General features: G+C 29.9%; 1 non-coding gene and 1 pseudogene across 1 annotated transcript; one reads left to right on the top strand and one right to left on the bottom strand.

Moving 5' to 3' along the window:
• Positions 1 to 402: 402 nt before the first annotated feature.
• LOC114185606 (putative L-type lectin-domain containing receptor kinase VII.2 pseudogene) lies at positions 403 to 3,207 on the bottom strand (annotated as a pseudogene).
• A 5,079-nt stretch (positions 3,208 to 8,286) lies between these two features.
• TRNAG-GCC (transfer RNA glycine (anticodon GCC)) lies at positions 8,287 to 8,357 on the top strand. Its single transcript has one exon. It is a non-coding gene; the product is annotated as a tRNA-Gly (tRNA).
• The last annotated feature ends 7,914 nt before the right edge of the window (positions 8,358 to 16,271 follow it).

The raw sequence follows: 16,271 nt of genomic DNA, 5'->3' as shown, positions 1-16,271 counted from the left end.
TTAGATTTTTGTCCTACACGCATGAGATACCTGGGTATGCTTGGTCTTACATATTTGTCCTGCATACACGAGATACTTGGGTGTGCTTGGTCTTAGAAAATAAAGAGGAAAAAAAGTATGGTTAAAAAAAGAAGGAAATTGATTTTTCTTGGGAAATAGGTTCCATTCATTAATCATTTCTTGGGAAATAGATCGTAATTATTTGCTACACACGAGTATCTTCAAAATTTTGTTAATCATGTGTTTCTGTCGTTCAAAAAAAAAAAACACAGTAACATAAAAGTTGCCAAAAGTCATCGTATGCTGTAATCATGCAGAGATGTGCTGGAATGAAATGAAATAACTAATATTTGCAAGGACCACTGTTTCAGATGCAATAAATACTGAAAATGAGACACCACGTTTAAATTAAATTTTTTGTTTCATTCAAGATTTGTCAAAGAAAGAACGTTCAACATAAGTAGTATTCAAAGAACTAGAACACCAAAGAAAGAAATTTGAAAAAAAAAAAATTATGGTAGCAGAGGGAAAAAAAAACACCCCAACTTTATGCAAATCTTAGCTACATCAGTCGTTGAGACTTGAGATCACTATTTTAGCGAAACTCGGACATTTGGAGCAACAAGTGCTCGAACTTTACACATGTTTGTAACTTGATCACAGCAGCATTAGCTCTTTGCAAGTTCAATATTAACATAGTGGTTTAATCAATTGCAGGTCTCACCTTCCTTCTGAGACAAACTCTGACTGTGGCTGTGGGCTGGGACAAGAGACGCTTAAAGATGCTGTAGAATAAAACTTGGTCTGCAAAATTTCATCAAAGGTAGGATAATTTACATAGGAAGAACTTGTAGAACTTTTAGACCATGATGCTGCTGAGTTTATTTTTCCAAGCAGACCCAAATGGATGCACTCTTCATTGCACTCGGTGCATTTTATTCCCTCCAAAGTTTTCACCACTTGCCTCATTGTTGGCCTAGAAACAGGATCATCACCTACACATAACAAACCCAAATGAAGCATCCTCTCAGATTCCTCAGCATTATAGCCACTTTGACCCTTCAAACGCTCATCAATAGCACAATTCAACTCCCCTTTCTCTATAAGGGAAAACACCCAATCAACCAATGGTGGCTGATCTGCTATGATTGGTCTTCTCCCACACACCACTTCTAGAACCAATACTCCAAAGCTGAACACATCACACGCCGCCGTCGGTCGCCCAATTCGAACTAGTTCCGGTGCCATGTACCCCAGAGTCCCTATCACTCTTGTTGTGTCTGCCACATGTTCCTGGCGATGCAGCCTTGCAAGCCCAAAATCCCCCAATCTAGCATTCATGTCCTTGTCAAGTAGTACATTACAAGCTTTGATGTCCCTATGCAAGACCTCAACTTCCCAACCCTCATGCAGGTATAAAATCCCATCAGCTACATTTTGCAAAACTCTAACTCTTTCTTCCCAGCTCAGCAGCATTGCCTCTTCACACTCAAAGATCCTTTTGTCCAAGCTCTCATTCTCCATGTAATCATAAACCAGTATAAGTTTTCCTCCTTTTCTTTTGCTCCAACCTCTGAAACCCACCAAATTCCTGTGCTTCATTCTGCCAAGACTTGAAATCTCTGCCAGAAACTCTCTCATTCCATGCTGTGTCTCGTGATTGATGCTCTTCACCGCAACTACTACTCCCTTCAAAACTCCCTTGTATACTTTCCCACTCGTTCCAATCCCAATCACTTTCTCTTCAGAGAATCCACTTGTTGCATCACAGATCTCCTGATAGCTAATCCTGTGTGGCCAATACTCCAATTCCCAGTCTTCAAAATTTTCCTGCTTCTCTTCCTTTCTGGTTTTGAACAAACTACAGAAAAACACCAAAGCACAGAAACCCCCCATGAAAAATGCCCCGAAAGTTACACCTATGATGAAACCATTTGTTCTAAACAGCAACGTTTTTGGATGCACATACACGGGTAAATGCTTGGTGTTCAAAGCATCACCAATTGAAAAGTTGGTATTGCTAAAACTCCAAGCCAAGATTCTACAATAGTCCACCATTCTCCCTGTTGATCCAGAAAACCCCACATACATTTCATCCAACAAGACCCAAGAAAGGTTAATAGGTTTACTAATCAAAGGCCTGCGAGGCTTCTTTTTCCCTGCTGGTGCCATAGTAACATTAATCACCGAATCCTCAAACTCAATCCAAACCTGATAATTTCTACCATCAGCCAGTTTCAAATCCTCCCATTCCTCGCCCTCTCTCCCACCCCAGAACCCAGCAGGCTCAGAATACTCAGAAATCATCGAATTCAAGTCCACACCCACATGATTATCATTCTCCTCGTTGAACTCCTCGTTCCTAAAATCATCAAACTCAACCGCAAAAACATGGTTGGAGGAGTTACCTGAAGTGGAGCGGTTAAACAGACCCAAGTAGTTCCCCGAGAGTGCTCCATTTACGGCCATCACCGGGGTGAAAACAAAAGCAAAACCATGAGCAACAGGGAAGTTCTCACAAGGGGCAACAGAGAAGATGAAGGAAGTTGCAAAGGGAAGAACGGTGGAAGAGTTCGATGGCTTCGTTTTTATTTTGTGAGGGTAAAAGGCACGTCCTATGGAGAAGAAAGTTTTGTTTGTGAGCGTGAGAACTGAGTTCTGGATGGTGGCATTCCCATAGAGTTTCACGTTAGAGGAGTTGAAGTTTCTGTTGTAGACAAATTCATTTGCGGACACAGAACTCAAAACTTGAAGAACCAAATTAAGGACAAGAAAAAACAAAGTAGGAGAAGACATTGTGGGTGGCAACGAACAAGAGAACTGAAGATAAAGGGAAGAACGAAGAACAAATACGTCTAAGCCTAACTAATGATGCAGTTACACCGAACATTAACAATAGAAGAAGACCTTGTGTTTACTTTGGATGAAGTTTTAGATTTAGTTTCATTGATTCTTGAATTTAGCCGAACATTGGCATTGGTTGGTAGCTGGCGGCGAGACAACAATTCCTGGAAAGTTGAAAGAAACTTAGCAATGGAAAAAATCACAAAATTAAATAAATAAATAATTAAAATAAAATAAAATAAGTAGTGGACACTAGTGATGGTCAAGCATTTGCTAAAAATAAAAAAAGAGAGTGAGATTTAAGGAAGAAGAGATGGGTGAAATAGTTTATTTTTCCGACAAAGATCCAACCACACCGCCCTAAGAAGTCATGGATTTGAAGTGTAATGAGTGGGTTAGTTAAAGGGACTTCATTTTATTTATTTTTTTCTTTTAAAAAATGCACACTCATTTACCTCTTGGTTTGTGTTTGCCTATGGTCGAATTTTTAAATTATTGTTTAATATCTTAATCTCAACTTCTAATTAAAAAATCCAAATAATTTTAAAGTAATATAGATGGACGGTATCCAACTTCGATCTCCTGGTGAATTTTTTATATGAAAAATATAATTAGAAAGAGAGATTCCATTAAAAAAAGTATCTAGCTAACTTTTTTTATAAAAGCGTTTTTCAAAATAATATTTACATATTCACACTTAAGACTCAATGCATCTCATATAGAAGCATGCATCTTTTATATGCAAATGGACATGTTCATATATCAGTGATTAAATATTTAATGTAATTTACACGACCACTTATTTAAATATATATTGTCAATAAATATATTATATTTTTCTGTTTATTTTTTCTTCTCAACTTAACATACTGTGAATGATAATAAATTTTTATTAGGAAACATAGCTTCAACTCATACGTTTTCAACAACACGTGATTATTTAATAATTTGACGAATACTTTGTTTTTCTCTATGTCAACTTGGTAAATGATTAATTTGATTGATGAAAAAATTACATTTGTTCAATTACAAAAATAAGAATATCCAAGTTGAGTGGAAAGTTATTGGGGGAGTTAAAGTCGTATACGTTTCAAATTATTAGACAAACAGAAAGTATAATTGACATATTTATTCTATTAAATATTTATTGAATTTAATTAAAATACATTACAATATTAATATATTATTTTTAGAACAATTATATTTAAAATTTCTTTTATAATTAATAATATATTAATATTAAACTCATTTAGAATTAATAATGTAATTTTTTACACTAATAAAAACATACATTATACAAATAATACATTAAGAACAAACTCGTTTAGAATTTTTTTTTGCACTCATTATGTAATTTTAGAATAATATATTACGTGAATATTTAATAATTTAAAATATACTTATAAGCATTTTTAGAAGAAAAAAAAATTCTTTATATAAACTAGCAAGTTTTACAATATAGAAAATGAAAGTAGTATATTTATAAACTAAAATTAATATTTTCATATCTAGGTTAAAAATTAAAACTTAAAAAAAATATTGGACAAAAATTTTATAAATTAGCTTATACATTAAACTATAAGCTCATTTTAGTTACGAAAAAAATCTACCTAATTTTTTGTTCTTTTTTTTTTTTAATGTTTTCAAAGAAATTTGTCCCAAATTATATCCTCAAATAGAATTTTGGCACAGGATTGAAGTCAATATACCTAAAACACGTTTTTTCTTTGGTATAGAAAAGGAACTATAGGTGGAAGAAGAAGAATTTTTTTTCTTTTTTGCCTGTTTTAGTTAAGTCATTCTTTAACTAAAAATTCAAACAGTACAACTATTTTTCTTCCTTGGAAAAAGAACTCACGTGTTTTTTAAATTATGCGAAAAGCCGTTATTAAATATTATATTTGAGAATTGATTTTTAAACCAATAATAATACTGCAAATATAAGAGTAAAAAAATGCTGCAAATATTAATATAGTAATAACTCTTCCGTCTTTATTTTATCTGAATATTAGTACGCATTATTAGAATTAAATATACTTTTAATTTATTTAAATATATAAATATTTGATTTTAGTCTTCTAAATGTGTAAAGAAAAAGAAAAAGAAAAAAGAGAGTCACGCGCATATACTAAATCCTAAATACAAAGAATTTGGTTTATGTTTAATTAAGGTAAGCACGTTTTAAGTGTGAGTTCATAAGCAAACATCATGATAAACTAAAGAAGCAAACATAAAAATATTTAATTAAATATGAAACGTAGCCATTTTAAGCATATAATAAAAACCATTAGGTTAGCAGTGAGGAAAATACAATTTAAATTATAAAATATATCTTATGGTTTGGCTTATTTCATATGATGAGATAAGCTTGGAAGAAACCCTAAAAGCCATGCCTAATAACTTGTATGAATATTGAATATGTAGCTTCGAAGAAAGGTGTTTGGCACCTCTGTCTCTCACTCTTTAGGCTGAATTATCTGAATGTGACAGAAACAAATCATTGATTTGAGATTTGAAATATAATAAAGGAACAAGATTGTAAGAATATTTTTATTTTGAATTTCGCGAAAACTGATTATTGCACTACATGTGGGAATCACATTTTTCTTTGTTATTTTTGTAAAGTTTTTTTGTTGTTTTCTTTTCTTTGAACCGTGGATTCATAATTCTTTCCTTCTACACAATTATTGTGGCAAGTATGCATTTTCCCCTCACCTTCTTTTCGAAAGTAGACGTCACACACAATTTTTTTCTTTTTTTTTTCTTTTTTGCTTTTCAGATAAAAAGAAACAAAATCTTTAACCTAGTTGACGAAAATGGCACCATCAAGGTTGACCAGAGTTCCAAAAACAGAATGTTTGGGTCTTTGCTCTGAAACACAATCCAACCGAAAAAGGTAACACCACAAAAATTGCCCCCTATTCATGAATTTCAAATCAACGGATTTTTGTCAAATTTGTAGTGTAAACAAAGTGCGTGAAATTTTAGCTTTAAAAAGAATTTCATTTTGTATTGAATTACTTTTTTATTCTTTCAATTTATTATTCTCACATCTGATTACTTTATTTCAGACAAAAATAAATTCTACTTTTAAATGTACAGTATTTTTTTTATTTACCTCGTTTAATTAATTCTCCTAATAGCTTCAATAACATAGTGTAAATCAACTGATACATAATTATTCTAATTTGACCATATTTTTTAAATTCAATCCTAGAGATACAATGGTGTTATATATATATATATATATATATATATATATATATATATATATATATATATATATATATATATATATATATATATATATATATATATATATATATATATATATTTTGGTGTTATTCTATTAAACAAAGGATTTTTTTAGAATGAAATAAATGGACAAAAAGTAGAATTAGCCATCAAAATATAGTTATTAATGATCAAGAGATTGAATTTGTCTGGTTAAGCGCCGTTAGGCAAAAACAAATCTCCAAATTAATTAGACATGAATATGAGTAATATCCATTTTTTTAAATCGTGTAGGGAGGAGATTAGGGATGTCAGCATGACAAGTAGGGTACAGGTAATAGAGCCTCCATACCCTACTCGCTGAATAAATATCCGTCATGTACTTGTATCTATATCCGTGGAAGTATCCACGGTTATCTGTGGATATTTACAAAAGAAAATTTTAATTCTTTAAAAAAATATTTTAATCATAAATACAAATAAAAATACAATGCATAATATTTATAAATTTCAAACAAAGTGCAAATAACTCATTAAAATAGTGTTGAATGATAACTTACAAAGAAATTGAGATTTTTTTAAAACCAATTGATAAAAAATAACTCATTCAATTTCAATGTGTTAATGTTTTAATCATATTTTTTTTAATTTAAATTAAAATATAATGAGTACGAATATCCACGGGTATGGATACCGTGATACCCGTACCCGCTCCGTTAACATGAGGGTATACAAAATACTCATACCCGTTACTCGTTGGTATCTATTTACAATACTCATTTCCTACCTATTGCGGGTTTTATCTGCGAATACCCGCGTGTACAAATTTTTTTTGACATCCCTGGAGGAGATATACAATGGTTCATGCACTCATCCCTCCTTTAAATTACTAAAGCCTATCTATTTTATTTAGATGACATAATATGTTAATGTTTATTTAGTTCTTAATTTTGTATCTTATTTCTAAGATTCACATTTGATCATTTTTACTTTTCTATAATTATTTGACTTCTATTTAGTAGTTATTTAAATAATTATAAATTTATTTTCTTTATATTTGATATTGGAGAAAAAAAATATGTATCATTTTATCATTGAATACTTAATAATATCATATTTTTTATTTTATGCAAACATTTTATTTAATTAATACTTAGAATATTAAATGGACAAATAATGTTTGTCTAAAGAGGGACTCGTCTGAGCTCGTCACCAAGACTAACATTTGACTTTGATAGATCTTTCGAGACAAAATTCACCCACAACACCAATGAAATATAAGTCAAATTCACACATAAAGTATGGATATCACTTTAATTCTAAAACCTTAAAATAATAAGTCTATGACTATTCTTTTATATGTTGTTGATTTTTCACCTATTTAATATGAAATTTAAACTTACATGTAGATTTCCGACTTGAATAATGTGTGTTTCCATTCCCTTAATGAAATGATGATGAAACAAGAAGTTATATCCATTACCTATAAAAATAGAAATGTAAATAAATTTTTACTTCGAGATGGTAAACTCATGGTGCTCCCATTGCGATCTCTATATGCACACTTCTAAACACAAATTTTTATCTTAAAATTCTTAATATTGCTAATCATTTTTAAAATTGATTAATTTATATTAAGTAAATTCTGGAATAACAACTGTTTCAACACCATTTTTTTTTTTCTATTTGTCATTATTTGAAATTTCACTTAAAGTATACTTGAAAGGATACATATAGTCTTACGTTATTATTGGTATGTTTTACTTATTTATATATTGAGTGGGTTTGTTCTACCTTAACTTTCTCATTTGCCTTCATAACCTTTTTCGTATTTAGGTCCAACCATAAGAACATTTAAGTATGATAAGCGTGTGACATGATCCATTTTAAAAAAGACAACAATGAGGTAACTTAATTTCTACCCTTAAATATAATATAAAATAAACATGTGGCTATTATTCAACCCCTCCAACTTACTTAGATGGTTGCATTGCACTCATACTTTTAGTTAATTATAAACCAACTCTTCTTAAAAAAGGAGTCTCAGACGTTGAAGTTTGCAAAAAAAAGTAGCACCAGGATCATCAAAAGCCTCAAAAGTCATTCAGCCCACATTCACAATTTTTGAGTCCAAACTAAAATGAACCAAACCTAAGGCCCAAATAAAATTTAGTAATATAAACATACAATACAAAATTTTTAACAAAAGCACCAGTGGTCTAGTGGTAGAATAGTACCCTGCCACGGTACAGACCCGGGTTCGATTCCCGGCTGGTGCATTTTTTCTTTTTATACCTATTTTGAAGCTGAAACATGTTTTTGTTTTTTTTGTAAGGGTTTGATTAGAGAAAGCTGGTGTTCGATCCACGTTCACGCAGTTTCTTTTTCATTTTTTTCTTACCCCTATTTTGAAGCTGAGACATGTTTATGCCTTTCTTTTTTAAATACGGAGAATATTCATTTGATAAATTAGGGTTTGATTAGAGAAAGCTGGAATCAAATAAATGGTTTATACAAAACTAAAATAGTAGGGGTATATCCCGATACTGATCCTGTCATCACAATTTTCATTATTTTGTATACTTTTAAGGTTCCAATAGGTTTGGCCTTGTATGATAATTAATGGTTCATATATTGCCAATATATCTCAGTGGAAAATGTGACGTAAACATTATTACGATGAAGCATTATCATGCATAAATAAAGTGACCTTATGTGGATGTAGCGTCATCAGATTCAATTATTATAACTTTGCATTCCGTATTTTAAAAGCAAATTGATTTGCATAGGATTATCTTAGTTGAAGATAAAAATGTTAGTGTGCGCATGAGAAAAGTTTTACTTTTTAAACTATTATAAATGTTATATTTTCTTACTAATTTTGTTAAAAGTTCATCATTGGGAATAATGAAAATGTTAAAAATTTAACTATGAAATAAAATTGACATGTGAGATGAAAATCGTATTTCACCTAAATAGTATAATTTAACTTTAGTTTTACTTGACATGAGACATTTTAAAAAATTCAAATTTTTTAAAATTATAATAGCTTCTTAAACACTATAAAAAAACGTTTAAATAATAGTGATAAAAATTTGTTAGTCATTACAATAATCAATTTAGATATCAATTACAAAATAAAAAATTATTGGTTACTAAAATAGTCAATATTGTAAATATAAAGTTATAATTGATCACTAGATTGGTTACTAATTAAGTAGAAACTGATGGGATGATAAAAATAACACGTCTTGAAAAATCTCACATTGTCTAGGATAAACTATGGAATGAATGTTAATGACTATATAATGAGTTTTAAGTCCATGATGTTCTTTGCCCAAAGATACTTTGAGCTAATGTTTGACTTTTCTTATACTCTTGTAGTAGGGTGTTGTGAAGTGTAATTAAATATTTGCTTTGGAGAGTGTGTGTATACTTGGGGTTAAAGGGTTGAGAGTGTTTTTGTGTGTTGTAAAACTTTGCACGCGGTGATTTTCTAGTTGTCTTTGGACAACGACCGTAGTTTTTTCTTTGTATTTGGAGTTTCATGTTATATTATTGTGTTCCTTATTTTTATCTTATATATTTGTTGTATTGTATCTATTAATAGGGTAATTCTCGAAGGTAAAGACAATAATGTCTTTAATTGATTATGCGTTTTTCCTAACAAGTGCTATCAAGAGTTATGGTTCGGTAAATTTTTTTTTTTAGTATGCTCTTTGGTTGCAGCTTAGTCTGATCTTCCACATTAGAAAAGATTAATTACTTATTGTTAAAGAATCATCATTGTTTGTTGAAGTTTTAATGAGAAATTTGATGGAAGGATCATTGTCAACGTCGTGCTGGCGTGGTGAATCTACAACTGGGTTCGTGAAGTGCAAGGATGGTGAGTCATTGATTTGTTGTGGAGTTCGTGTTTCGTGTCGAGTGTGCTCCTGGATCTGTAGGGGATGCCGTTGTTGGTACTTGTGTGGTCTAGTGAGTGATGCACAATGAAGATCTTATTTGTGTGAGTCGCAGTTTGCGGTATGTGCATGGAGGTCTTATTTATGTGAGTCGTAGTTTGCGGCATGTGCATGGAGGAAGTGCTCTGTGGTTTACAGATCTTGTTCGTGTGGTGTAGCTTAGGGATTTGGGTTGTTGTGTGTGATGGATTGCAGCATTTGGTAACGTTAGATCTGTGTGGAAACGATGGAGCTCTCGAGATCTCTATGGCGACCTTTTGCAAGGATTGCACAATGCTTTATTGACAATGGGTGTTGTGGCGATACGATGGCGACGTGGTTTCTGGCGAAGGGTGTTGATTTGGTTGTTGCGGTGACTGCATGGAGGGCTGATGGTGGTTGTGCGATGCAAAATGTTCACTATGTTGCAGATCTACTTGAGGAAGAAGAAGATTATGTGACAACTTCTGGTTGGTCATATTTGATACCGGAGGATTGTGACATGTGGTATCTATTGGTTGGTCATATTTGAAATTGGAGGATTGTGTTAGAAGTGAGCTTTAAGCCTAACTTAACCCACAAAACCGGCTTGTAAGGTCAGGTTTGCGCCTCATTTATATATTGTGAATTAGCCATATCTCTAGTTGATGTGAAACTTCTAACACACCTCCTCACGCCGAGGTATATACATCTCGTGTGTGGGACTATAAATGAATGAGTGGTTCATTAGTAGCCCTATATCGGGTGGAACAGAATGTCCAAAAAAACTTATTAGGATGAGCTCTAACTTGGCTTTGATACCATGTTAGAAGTGGGCTTTAAGCCTAACTCAATTCCACAAATCTGACTTGTAAGGTGAGGTTTACTCCCCATTTATATATTGTGAATTAGTCTTATCTCTAGTCGATGTAGGACTTCCAACAGATTGTGACACGTGGTAATTCTTGGTTGGGTAGACTGTGATTGCTTAGATGAATTTTTCTTGCGATAATTTTATACATGGGTATTGGCTAATATTGATGCAAGGTGCGTGAGATTTATGCATGGCCATTGATTAGCATTGCATCATGGTGTATGATGTTTATGAACAAGCATTGACTAATATTGATGCAAGGTGTGTGGTGATTATATACGGACATTGGTTAGCATTGATGCATGATGCATGGAAGTTCTTCGAATGGTTTAATTCCAAGTGAAAATTCTTGGGATGGTTTAATTTCAAGTGAAAAATACTTGGGATAATTTAATTCCAAGAGAAAATGTTTGGGACGGTTTAACTCCAAGTGAAAATTCTTGGGATGGTTTAATTTTAAGTGGAAATACTTTGGATGATTTCATTCCAAGAGAAAATTCTTGTGATGGTTTAATTCAAAGTGGAAATTCTTAGGATGACTTAAATCCAAGTGAAAATTCTAGGTAATTCCAAGTGAAATCTTTATGGTGGAGTATGATTGCTGGTATAGGCAATGCAGATGTGTTTATTTTAACCAAGGTGAAGAATGTTGGGGAGATGAAAATAATACATCTTGAAAGTCTCACATAGCCTAAGATAAGCTAGGGAGTGGGTGTTAATGACTATATAATAGGCTCTAAGTCCATGATGTTCATTGTCCTAAGTCAAAGACAATTTGAGCTAGTGTTTGACTTTTCTTATATTCTTGTAGTAGGGTGTTATGATGTGTAGTTAAATTCTTACTCGGGATGTGTTTATTTTAACCAAGGTGAAGAATGTTGGACAGATGAAAATAATACATCTTGAAAGTCTCACATCGCTAAGATAAACTAAGGAGTGGGTGTTAGTGACTATATAATAGGCTCTAACTCCATGATGTTCATTGTCCCAAGTCAAAGACACTTTGAGCTAGTGTTTGACTTTTCTTATATTCTTGTAGTAGGGTGTTGTGATGTGTAGTTAAATTCTTACTCGGGAGAGTGTGGGTATACTTGGGATTAAAGGGTTCAGAGTGTTTTTTGTGTGTTGTAAAAATTTGTACATAGTGGTTATTCTCTAGTTATCTTTGGACAACAACCACGATTTTTTTTTTCATATTTGAACTTTCTACGTTATATTCTTGTGTTCCTTATTTTTATCCTATTTCTCAATTAATATGGTGATTATCGAAGATAAATACGATAATATTCTTAATTGACGTTGCGTTTTTTCCAACATAAATTAATTCTTTTGGTAACTAATGTTTAGTGACCAGTTTTTTTGGTAGGAAAAACTTTGGTAGTTAAATCTTGAAACCAATTTAGAAACAATTACAACTTTTTATTCATAGTAGAGATTATTTTAGTAACTAATATATATATTTTTTTTGTAAATTGGTATCTAATTTACTATTTAAAAAACGCATATTTCCTCCCAACTTTTTATTTTGAAAATTGTTTTTTAGGAAAAACATGCAAAATTTGTTATGAATAATGGTTTGCAAGAATTTGCTATCAATTTTTTTCCAATATATTTTTCACAAAATGTTTTTTGCAAAAAAATTACAGGATATACTTGCAAATTTTATAATTTTTTAAGAAATAATTATCTATAAAGGAATTATCTAACAATTAAAATTTATAGAAAAAATAATAATTTTTTTTTATAAAATATTATAATTGGTTGAATGTATAGATATATTTGTTCTTTCAATTCTGATTTGAATTATATAGTTATTCTTGAAATTGTGGGAGAATCACAATCTTATTGTGAGTAAAAAGTTAAGTTGTTGGCAGAAATTTATTAATTCAAATACTTTTTTTAATTGACACTATTTTTTCAAATCTTCTTTACATAATCAATTTATATTTTCTAATATAATTCATCCACACTTACCATAATTTATAAACTATTAAAAGTAAAATTTTAAAAAATTCATTGTCATGCACGGGTTTTAGTGCCTGTAATATTGAAATATTTATAATTAAAATTCAACCCCATATATATATATATATATATATATATATATATATATATATGTATATATATAATTGCATACTTTTAATAAATTTTTTAAATAATATTTTTTACAACTGTTATAATTATTCTAATTTAGTTATTCACTATTTAAATGAAATTTATACATACTTTTAATAAAAATAATGCAAGGACATTTATGTCATTTTTTACACATTTTGTTGTTGTTAATTACATCAATCATATTTAATATAATTTTCATCTTTGTTTCTGTTTAAATATACTCTTTCTCTTAATTTAAAGAATCCTAAGCTTGACCTATTTTCTGTTATTTTCTTCTGTCTTACCTTACTCGAATTCAGATAAAGCTAATTAAGTTAGTACATTTTATCTTATTTCTAAGGACATAGTTAACATCTCATATTGTGCTCAAATTCTAAAACCTATTTTATTAATTTTGATTTAATTTATGTTTTATTTTGGAAATATCTTAGTTCAATATAGTATTTTTATTTACAAGTGTTATTATAAGATATGAAAGAAAACGACTTGTGAGTACATCCTTTTCCTGTTTCTATAGGTTTTTGTTATACATTTTCAACAGTTTTTTTGTATTCGTTTAATATACGCAATGATGATTTCTCAACTATCACTAATTTTATAATTTTCTAAACGATTTACTGCTATTTAGACATCATTAGATTGGTCAATTTATTAAAGTAACTATTTATTACTTTCTAATGTAAATAATTGTAGTGTGGACAATGAAATCCAGATCTTTATCCTTTTCTATGATTGTTTTTCGAGATTAAATAACTATGTTACGTGAATTCTAAAAATAAATAAATAATAAAAAGTAGTAGTGATTTTTAAAAGATGGTACTTTATTATTTTATTGTTTAAAATATTATATTATAAATATAATTTTTATTAATTGAGTTTTATTTTATAAAAAATATAATTTCTCTATTTTTTTTAAAAAAAATTCGTTTTTCTTCTATCTTTGATCTCATCTTTCATTTGTTTGAAGATCAAATTATGTAAAAAAAATTCTCATAAGATCAAAATTTAAAATAGAATAAATTCACTTTTTGATATTTTTTAGTTATACTTTTTCAAGTTAAATGTTGTTTAATGCATGTGATTTAAAATAGATCAAGGTGAATTTATAATTTATCTTCTAATGTATGGTTCATTTGATTTATTATTGTTTAAATATGAGAATTCCACCAATGAATTATTAATAACTTATAACTCTCAAAGTTATAGATCAGTTTTTCATAGTAGCTTTTTGCTTCAAAATACATTGTAGTTATTTGTTGTTATCCATAAAGGTTTATATTCTTGGATTTCACAAATACAACGTAGAATTTGTGAAGTTGGTGGAGCCTGGCAATTTGTATTTGTCTCCTTAACAGGAAACTTTGGATGAATGGTTTACTTTTCCCAACAAAGTACTGCTTCATTCCAACCTACTTTGCACTTTAACTGTTCTTTTAATCTTTGCTTTCATAATAAAACAAACACAACCTTATCTCTAAATCCCCAACAGGTTTTTCACCAAACACAGTACAAATTTCTGGATTTTGTGTCTTGTACATTCCAGAAAATGGAGATGGGTAATATTATGTTATATATATGAACATGATTGGAATCTTTGACTATGCTTCATTTGATTAGATTTTGAGGGTGTGTTTGGATTAAGAGATGTAAAAATACGTTTTTTTTTTTTCTTTTAATTTCATGTCAAAAGCACTGAAAAGGTCAATTTTAAAAAAAAATGAATAAGAGATAATGTATAAAATTTCATTTATTCTATTTGAAAAAAAGATAAATAAATAAGTTCATTGAAGAAAATTACCACTTTTATCTTTCACCAAGTCATTTCTTATGTTTAGATTAGGAGCTGTGAAATATTCAAGAGGTAGGTGGTGATGATATAAATCTTTTAAAATATACTTCTCTTTTTAATTTTAACTATTATTAATAAGGTTAAATATGATTTTGGTCCCTTAACTTTCAGTACATTTTGGAATTAGTCCATTTTGAAACTTTGGACCAATTTAGTCATTTATCTTTCGAAATACGTGGATTTAATCATTTTAATCAAATTTTATTATGTTTATTTGATGTTTCGTACGCATTTCAAGATTATATTTGAGTTGTTTATTATGTTTGACACATTTTTGCTTTAATGTTAAGTCAAATACTATTATGAAATGTGCTTGAAATGTCAAATAAATTTAACAAAATTTGATTAAATAGACTAAATTCATGCATTTCGAAAGATGAAAAACTAAATTGGTCCAAAGTTTTAAAATAGACTAATTCCAAAATTCACTGAAAGTTAAGGGACTAAAAACATATTTAATCCATATTAATATAGTAATAATAACTAAGAATTCTTAGTATACTATTTCGTATACTGTATTTGTTTCAGTTTCCTTTTAGGTTTAGGGTTTATGTTACAGTATTCTTTGCTTCAGCCAATTTTATTTTTTTATTTATTATTACTAACCTCAGTCAATTGCAATGCATAACCCTTTGAGAAGGATAAGAGCTGGTTTTATTTTTTTCTTGTTTACACATTCACTTATCTTGTGGCATAAATTATTATTTATATTAGTGGATATCTGAATCAGACATATATATTAGTAAAAGAGAGCTCTCACGATCAACCTTAGAGTACTGCATACTAGCTTTTCAAATAGTCCAAATCCAGATATGGATCTTCTATACCACGTTTATCAAAGTGAAATAATTTTACCTTAACATAAGTTTTTTTTTTCTTTTTTCTTTTCTATAGGCTATCTTGAGACTTATAATTAGGGAAGTTAAAAAAATCCATACTTGCGGGTATTCGCGGATAAAATCCGTAATGGGTAAGAAATAGATATTGAAAATGGATATCCACAGGTAACGGGTACAGATATTTTTTATACCCGCATGTTAAAGGGGTGTGTATGGGTGTCATAGTATCCGTATCGTGGATACCTGTACCCACAATATTATAATTTAAATTAAAAAAAAATGATTAAAACATTAATTCATTAATTTTGAATGGGTTATTTTTTATCAATTGATTTAAAAAAATCTCCATTTATTTGTAAATTTTCATTCAAAACTATTTAAATGAGTTATTTGCACTTTATTTGAAATTTATAAATGTTATGCATTGTAGTTTTATTTGAAATTATGATTAGAAGTTGTTGTTAAATATTTTTTTTTTGTAAATACTCGCGGGTACCCGTGAATATTCGGAAATATTAAAAAATATGCAGGTACTTACATAACGAATATTCGAACGGATATAGTATGGGTACGGGATGAAGTTTTGTCTA

The sequence above is a fragment of the Vigna unguiculata genome, chromosome 5, assembly GCF_037176805.1.
Source record: "Vigna unguiculata cultivar grain cowpea cultivar isolate G323 ecotype 2 chromosome 5, ASM3717680v1, whole genome shotgun sequence".
Classification (NCBI taxonomy): Eukaryota; Viridiplantae; Streptophyta; class Magnoliopsida; order Fabales; family Fabaceae; genus Vigna; species Vigna unguiculata.
Note: the sequence above shows the minus strand (reverse complement) of the source record. Positions and strands in the feature narration are given on the sequence as shown.